Source organism: Harpia harpyja, chromosome 13 (assembly GCF_026419915.1).
Source record: "Harpia harpyja isolate bHarHar1 chromosome 13, bHarHar1 primary haplotype, whole genome shotgun sequence".
Taxonomy (NCBI): Eukaryota; Metazoa; Chordata; class Aves; order Accipitriformes; family Accipitridae; genus Harpia; species Harpia harpyja.
Genome location: NC_068952.1, coordinates 28579186 through 28591211, shown reverse-complemented (window position 1 = coordinate 28591211; position 12026 = coordinate 28579186). Strand labels below are relative to the sequence as shown.

At 48.6% G+C, this 12026-nt stretch overlaps 1 protein-coding gene and 1 long non-coding RNA gene across 2 annotated transcripts in view; both read right to left on the bottom strand.

Annotated features, from left to right (window-relative positions):
• LOC128150343 (protein ELYS-like) overlaps positions 1-1065 on the bottom strand; it is a 39303-nt gene extending 38238 nt beyond the window's left edge. Inside the window, exon 1 of the mRNA XM_052806460.1 lies at positions 977-1065. The gene's annotated coding sequence lies outside the window, so the exon portion shown is untranslated. The remainder of the gene's footprint in view (positions 1-976) is intronic.
• Positions 1066-3270: 2205 nt separating this feature from the next.
• LOC128150345 (uncharacterized) lies at positions 3271-7689 on the bottom strand. Its single transcript, XR_008238030.1, has 4 exons — positions 7540-7689; positions 6394-6464; positions 3785-4205; positions 3271-3637 (listed from the first exon to the last, which is right to left on the bottom strand). It is a non-coding gene; the product is annotated as an uncharacterized LOC128150345 (long non-coding RNA).
• Between the last annotated feature and the right edge of the window lie 4337 nt (positions 7690-12026).

Sequence of the window (12026 nt, the reverse complement as noted above, 5' to 3'; positions counted from 1 at the left end):
AAAAAAAAAAAAAAAATTGAGAAATTACATGTTCAAGCGGAATCACATACAGCCAAGTCAGAGTTCTGCGATGTCAGTTCTGACCGACGGTAGTACAGGAAAATCAAAGGCCAACAATGTTACAGGCTTACTGAAGAAAAAGCTAAAAATACGCTCAGTCGCAGCTGAAGATACGGTTTCACAAAACACGTTGCCTTCACTGCCGCCAGAAGAGAGGCCTTGCTGCCGCCTCCCATCTCTCCATCTGCTCCTTTGTTCTACTGCTGTATTCCTGTGGCCTACCTTGCACTGACTTGAGCACTTTTTAGAGCACTTTACGAGCCAGGTTAACTGCCTAAGCAGACGGGAAACGAACCCAGAAAAGTAGATAGTTTTCCACCAGCTTAGAGAGTTAAACTGGCTTGCAGAGAGAACTAGCAAGCATGAAAGCTGGCACAAGGAAGGAGGCAGGACAGTGCATTGGGAAGAAGGAGAGGGAATTCGTCCGTCTCGATTTTGTGGCAGTAAGCCGTTATGCTAGCTCATACACGTGTGAAACTACACACGCAGTTTGCAAGGAGAGCTAAAGAACCCTTTCCTTTTAGAAAGGACACCACCCGAGACACAGTCAGTCAACTTTTAACTCCCTCGTGCACGTAGAGACTCACTGTCTCACTGAGAAAGGCTGCAGCTGACAGGCGTCATTCTTTCATTCAGCCAGATGTGGAAGCTAAAGCGATTTCAGGGAAGTGCTACCTGGTGATCCGAGAACGGACAACAGTGTGCGACACGATTCAGGTCACATTTTCCAAGGAAACAGGACAAAGAGTGGGAAGAAGCCAAAGAAGAAGAAATGGAAGAAAAACTAAGTTCTTTTGAGAAAAACAGCATCCACTTTGTTGAATAACAGGTAAAGATGACAGTGACAGAATCTTCTGAATTACTATTAATGACTGGTTCAATGACATTTTCCCCAGAAAAGCAGGAGGCAACTCACAAGCGCTGGAGGAGCAGTAGATGGAAAGGACACTTTCTGCACCTTAGTAGTCGGGTTCAGTGAATTTGCACTTTGTCATATTTTACTCCTGCCGAAAGAGGATTTAGTGAGTGAGTTAGCAGGTGATTTTGTGAGTACCACCGGGTCATTTCTTTCCCACTTAGGCGGAAACACCCCCCCGCCCCGGTGCTTTAGGCAACAACCCTACATTTACTCCAAAGCCTAAGTTCTAGTCTAAAAAGCCACTAGCATAACAGAGACGGTCTGTATCGGAACTCCACAACCAGGCTTATTTCGCTCAAGTGCAGCCTACAGATTCTCTTGCAGAGTTTGTGCGGATGCTCCACAAGCCCAAATCTACAGCAGAAGGCGAGAAGAAGGAAGAATTTCAGCTCTCTATCCCAACAACCCCCAACAGCTAAGACCATAGATTTGACTTCCCTTCAAATGAAAACACAAACAAAACCAACACAGCTCAGAATTTGACACTGGGGCCAGTTTACCCAGCCACCTCCTACGGTTATTCTCTAACACGACCATACTTTCATTCAAGAGTCGCAGCCCCTGTCTAACGTGGCTAAGCTAGCAAAAGTTCCTAAAGTCCCTTCTGAACTTACGCTCTTTTTACATTGCTTGGCGTACCTGGACAGACAGACATAGGTGCTAAGTGTCTCAGTACAGAACACCCACGCAGCCTTCCTAAGAGAGGGAGACAGCAGCTGACATTTCCAGCATACCACACCGGTGTGCCATCGCACCGGTGCTTGCCCCTCCCAGCACAAATTCTAGAATCACAGAATCACAAGGAAGAGAACTTCCAGAAGTTCTCTTCTGGAAGAAGACGGCCTTCCAGAATCACTGGAGGTCATCTGGTCCAACCCCCTGCTCAGGCAGGGTCACCTAGAGCAGCCTGCCCAGCACCACGTCCAGACGGCTTCTGAGTATCCAGCTCTGAAACGTACTTGGACAAACAGCAACCTGACAAGCTGAACCGCAAAAACGTTGGCAACACGTGCAACAGGCCCAGGCTTTCGGTGACTCTCTCCTACCAATTTAAGTATTCTCTCCCCCACACAGGTGAAAAAATACCACACCAGCAAAGGCTTGTCACCATTACTTCTCTACAACTATATCCAACAGCTTGCTAGGGAGAAGACACAAAACTAATAGAAGCCCGATTAAGTTCATTTCACCTTCTTAAAAAAGCAAACCCCAGGCAAATCAATGCAGGAAAACGAGCTGATGCAGTAAGTGGATGAGGAGCTGTCCTCAGCAGAACAGGATACAGTCCTGTGTGCCCAAACACCTGTGACAGCTGCCAGCCAAGACTGATACCATCATCCAGACCGATGGGCCTAAGGCGGCACTTGAACTACCACGTTTAGCCGTACACCCTACACGGGGTTCAGCATTCCCGACAGAATTCAGCCCCTGAATTTCCCCTAGTTTTACCAAAGACGATCAGCAAGCAATTGCTAGAGCTGAAAGACTGACTCCACGCTTCCTTCTATTGGCAGATGCTCCAGACCTCGAGTCAGGAAGAAATCAAGCACTTTTGTTTAAGTCAGCAACTTTGCTGCGTGATGCATGCTTCATGCAAAAATCAAGAGACCCCCCACAAAACGCGCTGGATTCCTGTAAAGCTCTGCTCTCCCCATTAAACCCAGCCCTCTTCCCGTGATCAATCGCCGCTCTATGCAGAGAGCCAATTTCCCAGCTCCTCTGTTTGGCAGTTACCCATGTTGAAGCAACGAAATGGTTCGTGAAAAGCGACTGGGAGGGGAGCAGCGTATGGCCTTTCAATGAGGGTGTGCCTTGAACGACTTATTAATCAAGTCACCATCAGGCCCCTTCTTTCCCAGAGCAGCCCGTCATGCACTCCTTGGCTCTTACACACCACCACAGCCTCCTGCTGAAATGCTTCTGTCTGGCTAAATAAGTCATGTTAACATTGGTTGCTTTCAGAAATATGCCCAAAACTAAAGAGGGGGGAGGGGATGTTGGGGTTTGGGGGTTTGGGTTTTTTGTTGGGTTTTTTTGGTTTTTCAGAAAGTGCAAAGAACACATCTGCCCCAAGTTCTAGGGTGTTCATCTCATGACTGGTTTTAAAGTGAAAACCTCTGGTTCTCCCTGTCAAGGACTTTGAAATGACCCAAGCCTGAGCTGCTTTGACATGGCTCGGTACATTCACTGGCATCTTTTATTTCAGTCATGATTTCTCACAACTAAAAAATGAAACCTAGAAACTGTAAGGTACTTAGAAGTAGACAGAATATTCTGTTATCTGAACTCATGAGAGATTTGCTATTATATTGTGGACCCTTAACCCAGGGCTACGTTATTGCCAGTTTACCCAGGCTGAAAAGCCCCTGGAGGGTCTCGTCGGGGCATTGCTGGCAGAGAAGTGTGTGAGCAACGAGTCTTAAAGATGACAAGAAGGGGAAAACATCAGAAGCAGAAGAGCAGAGGTTAAGGTATCTGGCTGCGATGCCCATTACTGGGAAACGCCTGAGCCGCTGCAGCGTGCTGGTGCTCCCACTTCTTCTGGGCTTCCTCCAGCCGGGACTCCCACGTCGCCTGCGTGCTCCAGATCCGCCGCTTGTTCTCAGCCAGCAAAAACCACACCTCTTGTGAACAGCAAGACAGCTTTAACCAGGGTACCTATGTGTAAAATATCAAACCCCGTGAGAGACGAGGGACCAGCAGCGAGGAAGCCACGCAGTGGGAGGCGGTTTGGCCTCTTGCAGAGCAAGCCCTTCCAACCCAAACCTCCTGGGGACCGTGTGGCACGTGGGGACAGAAACCCACCCCGCTGCTGAACAGCCGAGATGTTTGTTGCTGCTGTCAGCATCCTGAACTGGAAATGAAAGCTGCCATCTTCCTTGTCCTCTTCTAACCAGAAGGGGGGGATCAACAAAACACGGTGCCCAGAGCGTGCACAGGAGCCAGCCCCGGCGAATCCTCCTCAGCTCCATTCCCACCATACTTCTTCAGTGTTACAGATTACCAAAAATGCCTCCTGATAATGTTTTGGGAAGTCAAAATCTACTTGCTATTCATAGCTGTATTTATGCTGAAATACATACGTGTTCCATTGGCTATTGGTCGCCCTGTGCTCCCGAGCCCAGGCAGTCTGGACAACAGTTTGTTATTTTCAGCCTGCGGTTCTCTTAGAAGCTTCTCACTGGGACTTGCACTTACCACTGCTTTGTTCCTGACCCGTTTTGTCCTTTTAAATATGAAAATACATAAAAGACAAAAAAGAAGCTGTTACCCAGACAATCCCAGCAAACGACAACATTTCCAATCAAACGTGACTTTTTGTTTTGTTTTGTTTTATTCTTTTCCCTGTTCAGAAATATCCCATGTAGCTCTGGAACTTCACAAGCGAAAAAGTCTCACAGCCACTGTGACGGTCTGACAAATTCAATGTCTCAAACATTTGTTAAAGAACTTTGGTGGAGAAAACGGCCTCTGTAAAAATGCTGGAGTTTTGTGAACAGGATAATGTGGCCGGAGGAGAGGGCCCCCCGGAGGGTGGGACCGCGCTTCTCCAAAGCCGCAATTCCTTATCTTAAGTGACCAGGAGAAGGAGCACAGCATATGCGCCTGGAGGAGGAGGCCCCACGGAGGATGGGACTGTGCTTCTATCTTAAGCGGTCATGCCAGCAGAAAAAGAGAGGCAACTCTGCGATGACCCCCCCCCCCGAAAGCTCTCCGACCGATTCCAGAGAACCCCGGGAACAGGACTGCGCATGTCGAGACCATCGACTAACACGCTATAAAAGAAGGGAGAACGGGTCCTCAGCGCGCGCCCTCCGGAACTGGATCTCTACGCTGGCTGGACCAACGCTGGACCCAGGACTGGTGAAACCCTTTCCTTCTCTCTTTCTTTCTTTCTCTCTTTCTCTCTCTCCCTCTTTTCCTTCTCTCTTTTTCACAGTCCCTACACCTCATCCTTTTAAACATAAACCGTTGACCAAGTCTGAGACTAGGAGTGGGTCTAGCCGCCCCTGGGCTCCTCTTTGAGAAGGAGTCCAGAAAGCAAGGGGGTCCGCTCTGAACCTCGTGACTCAATGGGAGGGCTCTCCTTCTGATACATTTCATGTTTCTTCTTCCATTTCTTTTTCTACACCTCCCCTCTTTTCTCAAACAGCGGCTTAATGACATGTTGCAAGGTTCATATTGATAAGTTCACGTGTACTTGGGCAAGGTTAGCTAGGTTGAATAAATGTTGACTGTTGTTTGAACTCCCCTGGTGTCGTTTCACCTTAATTCTGACAAAGGAAATCCACGAACCTGAGTCGCTCCAACTTTGGGACGCGACAGCCACTTTGCTCCTTCGGTGGAAACATCTGATGCCCTCTCTTGTACCGCTACCAGCAATCACAGCCTGGTTTCGTTTTGCCCCTGCCAGCCCACGAAAACCCTTCTCTTCTCCAGCTAACCCTAACTTGCAGCAATGTAGCCATAGCCGCTGTGCCTCTAGTATGTGGGGCAGTACGGGATGGGATACTTCAAAACCAGACCTCACCCACTGTAAGTGTGGGTACGGCAGGTAGGCAGGCAGGACACAACTCCAGCTGCCCCTGCACGGAGCTGGCTCAGGCATGGGGAGTTTGTTGGTCTGCGTTCATATCGGCACATGAAAGCAGTTCAGCTCTCTGCAGGACTGAACTGCTGCTGGAGACATTAAATATCCTGCTCCTGACACCTGCTAACAGCCAGGCTGCTGTGGCTACAAGGTCACTGAGTCATCATCCGCTTTGGGATAACGGACTGGGGTGTAAGTGCCTGACCTCTTTTTATGGGAGAGGGAATAAGAAGGCATTAGTGCTGGAGTCCCAGCAAAAGCCTGACTGAAAGAACTGCAAAGAGAGCGGTTTTCAGTCCTGAGGCCCAGGAAGCGCAGGAGGAGAGCAAAGGGGAGCAGAGAGGGAACCTTCTCCTCCAGAAGGAGCTGACAGACTGGGAAAGTGGCCAGGAAAGCAAGCTGCTCCTGGGCAGGAAGGAATAGCTCTGTGTGGCACTATCGCTGGGATCTGGGATTGGGAAGCAGAGACGACAAATGCCTGGCAGCAGGCATCACTTCTATGTTCTACGTTTCAACCATGGTTGGGCTGTGGGACCCCAAACTACAGCTTAGTTTTAGAGGCGCTGTGTTACTGGGAGAGAAAGGGGAGGAAAGAAGCTCAATTAAGTCACACGTATGAGGGAGACCTGGAATTCTCAGGAAATAGTGTTACCTCTGTCGTACAACTTAGTTGTAAAAACATATGCCGTTCGTTAATAAGGGTAAAGAATAAGCTCTTAATGTGCCACCCCTGCCTATGGACAGATTCACCCTTTCTTCCTTCTGAGCTGTCCTGACCGCAATGTGCACCAAGACCAGAAAGGGAAAACTTATGAAAGTGTACCTTTCAGCATATCACAAGGTTGACAAAGTTTCTTCGTAACAGATGTCTGCTGGACTCAACGGCCGCAATCTCTAAGCATCTGAAAAGTATTAACTGACATTAGATTTTGAAGGAGGGTTTTTAAAATAGTTTTAAACACTACCAAAAACCAGATAGGGATTAACGTGGAAAGATAGACCATTAAGTCCTCAAATATAAAAGGAGAACCCAGGTGTCTTAGCAATCTGGCCATAAATTAACTCTTTCTAACGCTTGTGCCAGAAGAGAAATGAGACAGAAAGAAAGAAAGAAAGATGAGAAGACAGAGGTGGCTTTTGCAAAAATTAATACTGAAGGCGCTCGAATCCTGCTAACTCTGCCTTAGTGCTAGCGCCAACGCAAAAAAAAAAAAAGGCGCAAAACCACTTTGATGGTATTTGTACAAGTAGCAATCGAAGAATCTGTCCTTCAATTTGTTCAAAACATCTTCGATGAATTATACAAGTTAGCATTTGAAGAAACCCAGGTAAGCTGTTTTGAGAGTATCAGCATTTACAGTCAACCTTTTCCCATGTGCACATTTCTGTTCATATTCTTCCATCTTTCATTTAATTGCACTTCCTTTAAAAAAACATACCTCTTCAAAGATGCTGGAGCATACAGTTAGTTCACCTGAGACAAGGAAGAACCTAGGGGAGTTTCATGTCATTTAGGAATGCAACCTCTGGTGCACAGCACAAATGATAATCTCAGAATTCAGGGAAAAAAGGACTTGTTTCATAATACTGCCTAGTTTTAGGTAATGAACACGGGTTTTATATAAAACAGGTGCTTCTGAGTTTTATAGCTACATTTACCTATATTTCGATAAATTTTTACAGATATGCAGAAAACTCTTTCAGAAGAAACAGAGGTTGTATCTCTAACGTAGACAGAGATATATATCTTGTGCCAGCCACATTTCTGTTCTGAAAACAGAAGTGCTCTCCATTTGAGTAACGCGTTTAGTAGTGGCTAGAAACTTTTGACCAGCAGAAGGGTTCTCACCTTTATGTTGCACAGGAAGCAAGCTTAACTTTTAAACTACACTCACTTTCACCAATGTCAGAGCCGCACAATTCTATTTCAATGGGCAAAGCGGGTTTATAAATTCAAGAATCAATTTACCATGATGGTCCTGCTGTTTCCCCCCTGAGGAGACTGCAGGAGTTTCGTCAGGACCAAGTCCCTGTATGGGATATGCACCACTCTCTTTCCTGTAGCAACCTCAGCCAGGGCACTAAGGGAAAATAAAGTGAAAAGTAGAAGCATGACTATGAAAAGCAAATTTGGGGGGCGGGGGGGGGGGGGGGGGGGGGGGGGGGGGAGACGCTACCAGATTAGAAACTTCTGTATATTCATGCTTAGGCACATGCTTCAGTATATTTGTGCTTATGGACATCTCAGGCTTTATTCATTTAAGTAACTTCATTAGCCAGACGGCAAGGAATCCTGAATGGAGGGAAAACTTTTTTTACCTGCAGAAATTTATTTTTTACTTCACAGGAAAGGATTTAAAAAAAAAAAAAAATAGAGGAAGAAAAATACCTGGTGACATTTCCTAACGTGGTTAGACTTAGATTTACCCGCCTGCCTTCCTTCAACCTGTCTCCTTCAGATCCTGAGGATTTTTGCCTTTCGCTTCCTGCCAAGTCCGCCAGATTTATAACTGGCTGTTTGGTGACTGCTTGATCGAGAAAAATCTGTTAAAATACGGTATCAACAGCAGGAAAAATTACCAAATCCATCGCTCAGACATTATGAAGTAAGATACAGAAAACGATACTCTGCAGAAACGCAGAGGAAATAGGTTGTGATAGTTACCGCTATTGGAACATCTGATATATGAAGAATTGCTTTTAATACGAGAACCACAAAGGTGTGCCTCAAAGCAAATGACCTACCGTCTCTCAGGATTAAGCAGCAGACAAAGCCGCTCATCCCCTGCACCCGCAGAAAGGGGGTATGGAAACACCGCTGGCTCCCAACCTCCCCCGGCTGCAAAGAAGATGTCTCCCTCCTATCCCCATCCCAGATGAGCCCAGGACTGGCCCTGCCTGCCAGGGCTGAGCAGCTTTCAGAGCTGCCTGCGCGAGCAGCCGTGGGGAGCTGAGCTCGCTTGTGCTCCAGAGATGCGTCATGCACGTCCGGGCCAGCCGGAGCCCCCTCCTCCTCAACCAGCCCCAGCCCGGGCTTGTCCTGCGTAAGCGGCTCTGCAGACCCCTCTCCAGCTCTGTCGACAGGGGACTTCAGCAAAAACTGTAGTTCTGGTGTCAGTCTCCCGAGGGGAAACGTTGGGGGAGCGATGATAGGAGCAAGGCCCATTGTCCGGAGCAGAGCCGCGAGCAGTCGCCTCCCCCGGCCCGGCTGCTCTGAGGTGGTTCAGCCGCCCGTCAGCAGCAGCACCACCACGGTCACCCAGCACCCCTCCGCCTGGCCGGGGGCACACACAGCGAGGACAGCAGGATTCGGGCCACGGTGACCCTCTGGGGTCACGTCTTTGCCACCGCCACGCTGCGGCCTTCCCTTACACGGGGCCGGGGAGGTGCCGCAGACTGCCCCGCGCTTGTGCCGCGCCCTGTGAGCTTGCTCGCTGTAGGGCTGCTTGTTATAGCGAGCCCAGGAGTTCTGCAGAGCGCTAACGGGCAAGCAGCAGCTGCCAGAGAGAAACAGTGACCGTAGGTTATTTCTGGACACCAGTGAGAGATTTTCAAAGACCGCCTGTAATATTTGGCACATAGAGGATCTTAAATACGGAGCCAACCTGCAAGCAGGCAGTGGTTTAGGACACCTCTGCCTTCGGCGATCCCCGCTCCGAGAGCAGCAGTGGCGGACAGCGTGCAAGCGCCAAAAAGGTGGGCTGGCAAGGCTGGCCCTGCAGCCCGGGGTGAGGCAACCCAACATGCTCTCATCTGCTCGCTGTCGTGGAGGTGCCAACAAACGATGGTGGGTCTAGGTAAAACAGAGCCACCCTGGATTTTGTGTCTGCATGAACTTCCACGAGTTCGTTTTACGGCGCATCTAAGAGGACTGAACTCATTCAGAGTGCTAAACAGCTATACTGAACGGTGGAAACAGTGCCTGCACACTACACCTGTTCGAACTGGATGGTGACGACCACGTGAGACCGACTGCTGGTGGCATTCATGGTAGTCGTAGCTGCTGTTCTCATCTTATTCCCGTGTTCCATTAACCTCTCCACCTGTGCGTAAATACCACAGGGCACCAGCTTCAAACCGTCCACTTAAAAACCTTGCTGCTGCTCTTCTCTAATCTTGAGCCCAACAGGCTTCCTGGTTTTAGAGAGCCAAAATGTGTTACCAGCACAAGAAAAAAAATTGTTACGCTTAGTAAGGATAGAACAAAAATTAAGATCGACTACGGCGGAGCACGGGGTAGTTGTTCGGGCTTTACCATGTTGAGAAATTCATTGCCGGAGAGTTCCTCTTGCCAGGTAAATTTAATCTACACTGAGAGCTCACATCTGTAGACTTAATACGTTTGCAACACTCAGGATAAAGGCATCATTTGCCTCTGCTTCTGTCATCGTCATTAGATAAGGAGTTTAAACAAGCTTATTCCATGAGCCGCTAAAATGAATGAAGTCTGTCTTCCCCTGTGCTCATTTTTTTCCTATTTTTTTCCTGCCCATTGCATCGAACCTGTCTGAAATTGGCCACATGGCTCCAAACCAATGAGGAGGAAGGTACAGGGGAAAGTAGTTCACAGGCAAGTGGCAAACTGCATAAACCTTAGAAGGAAAGCTAAACATTCAATGCTCTGACACATACACCATCTTCAAAATCCCCTCCCAGCTTAAGAGAAACAGATTACCCATTTCCAATTAGCAATGAGTCCTGTGTCTGCCAACGTAAGAGACTAACAAGAGGAGGAGCATCGGGGAAAGAGAGTAGATAAAAATGCTAACTTTCTTCTTAAGCCCTTTCTTCTTCACCAAGGAGCAAAATACAGAAAGGAGAAAGAAGAAAAGTACTGCAAGGGATGAAACACCTTGGCCAGTGGTACGGCAGAGCAGCCGGGCAGCAAAAAGCAGCAAAAAGGTGCTGCTAGGTCCAGGTAGCACCCACACACTTCAGCCCACGTGCCCAGAAAGGTCATGTTAACATAGCAGAACGGATGACTTTCTAATTGCAATAAGCAAAAAAAGAAAGAAATGTACACAGAAAACTAAGGTTTGTGAATACTGAAACAAAGCGAGTTCATCACCTGTTGGTTAGAAGTTCCCAGCATCCTGAAAGCAATCTGTAAAGACAAGAAGTAACTAGAAGGTAAAACGTATTTGGGAAAAAAAACCACAAACTTCAGAGAGTGTCATCCTGCTGTAAAAATAACACAGGCTACACAGATCAAAACTTCCCTTCATCCCAAACCATTACATAAGCTTAATTCATGCAGTTATTTATCAGATCCATACTGTTTCATCCCAACTCTCTTTCTTCTCCAGCATTTCTTCAACCTACTCTTACGTGCATAATCCTTATTGCCGTCTAGGTAGACTCCATCATAAGGTACATCTCAATAAAGCATTTTACTTAGAAATTAAGTTATGAAGCATCTAGACAGCTATGCAGAAAATTCAAGAAGTGCAAATGTTAATTTTTGATAGCTGGGCACGGTGGTTCAACCAGTACTTATTTTTGAGGCTGTTTTAAGAAAGAAAAAGCCAATGGTTCTGATTTCTGGATGAACAGCTGCAGCCATACGTATTACCTGCATAAGGGTATGTGTGACGTGAGAGCATCTGCTACATCACGGTGATCAGATCGCATGAGGATCCCCGTGCCAGCACCTGGTGGGACCATGGGTCATGCTCAAGCGTCAGCAACCGAAGTCAGGTCACGGGTGACAGAGGCCCCTGTGTCTGCGGTGTCAGCAAGTGGGGCGGTGAGGGTCTCAGTGCCAGCAGCTGGACGGGGGGCCACAGTCATGGGGCACAGGCGTCCGAGGTGCCAGCAAGGGGAGGGAGCAGGTGATTGTATTTTCCCCTAGCCATAGGTGCACGTGTAAATTGCTAGCAGACTTTGGGGTGGGCTAGGCAGCGAGTGGGAGGAAAACCCCTCTCTGGAGAGACTCGGTGCCTCAGCCAGAGGTGAGCGAGGGAGCCCAGGGTGGGGGCACAGACGGCAGCTGGGCTTGAGGCTGTGCTGATCTTCTGGGGCTCTGGAAACGTGGGCGTGCGTGCGTGGGAACCTGCAGGGTGACAGCATGCCTCTGGTGTCACCCGTGAGCTTCAACGGCAACGAGCCGGGGAGGAGGCTTTCGGCGAGCCGCCATAGTGCTAGATGGCGGCTGGTAAAGGCACGGCCCATTCTCTGGCAGCCTGCGTAGCCGGCCGTGGTGTTGTCATGCGTGCGCGTGGTGCACGCTCAGCCTCGCTACTGGCCGAACCTGCAAACGGGAAAGCAGCAGCCACGTCCACGGGTCTGGCTCAGAGACACCCCCGGGCCTGGGGTGCACCAGGCCAGGCTCCTGCGGCCCGGAAGGAGGAAGCCCCGGGTGAGCAGATTTGTACCATCCCTTTCACCACTTGGCAGGCACTGGCATCAAACGTTAAGCTTCGCAGTAAGAAATCCACTAACTTCAAAAAGAAATCT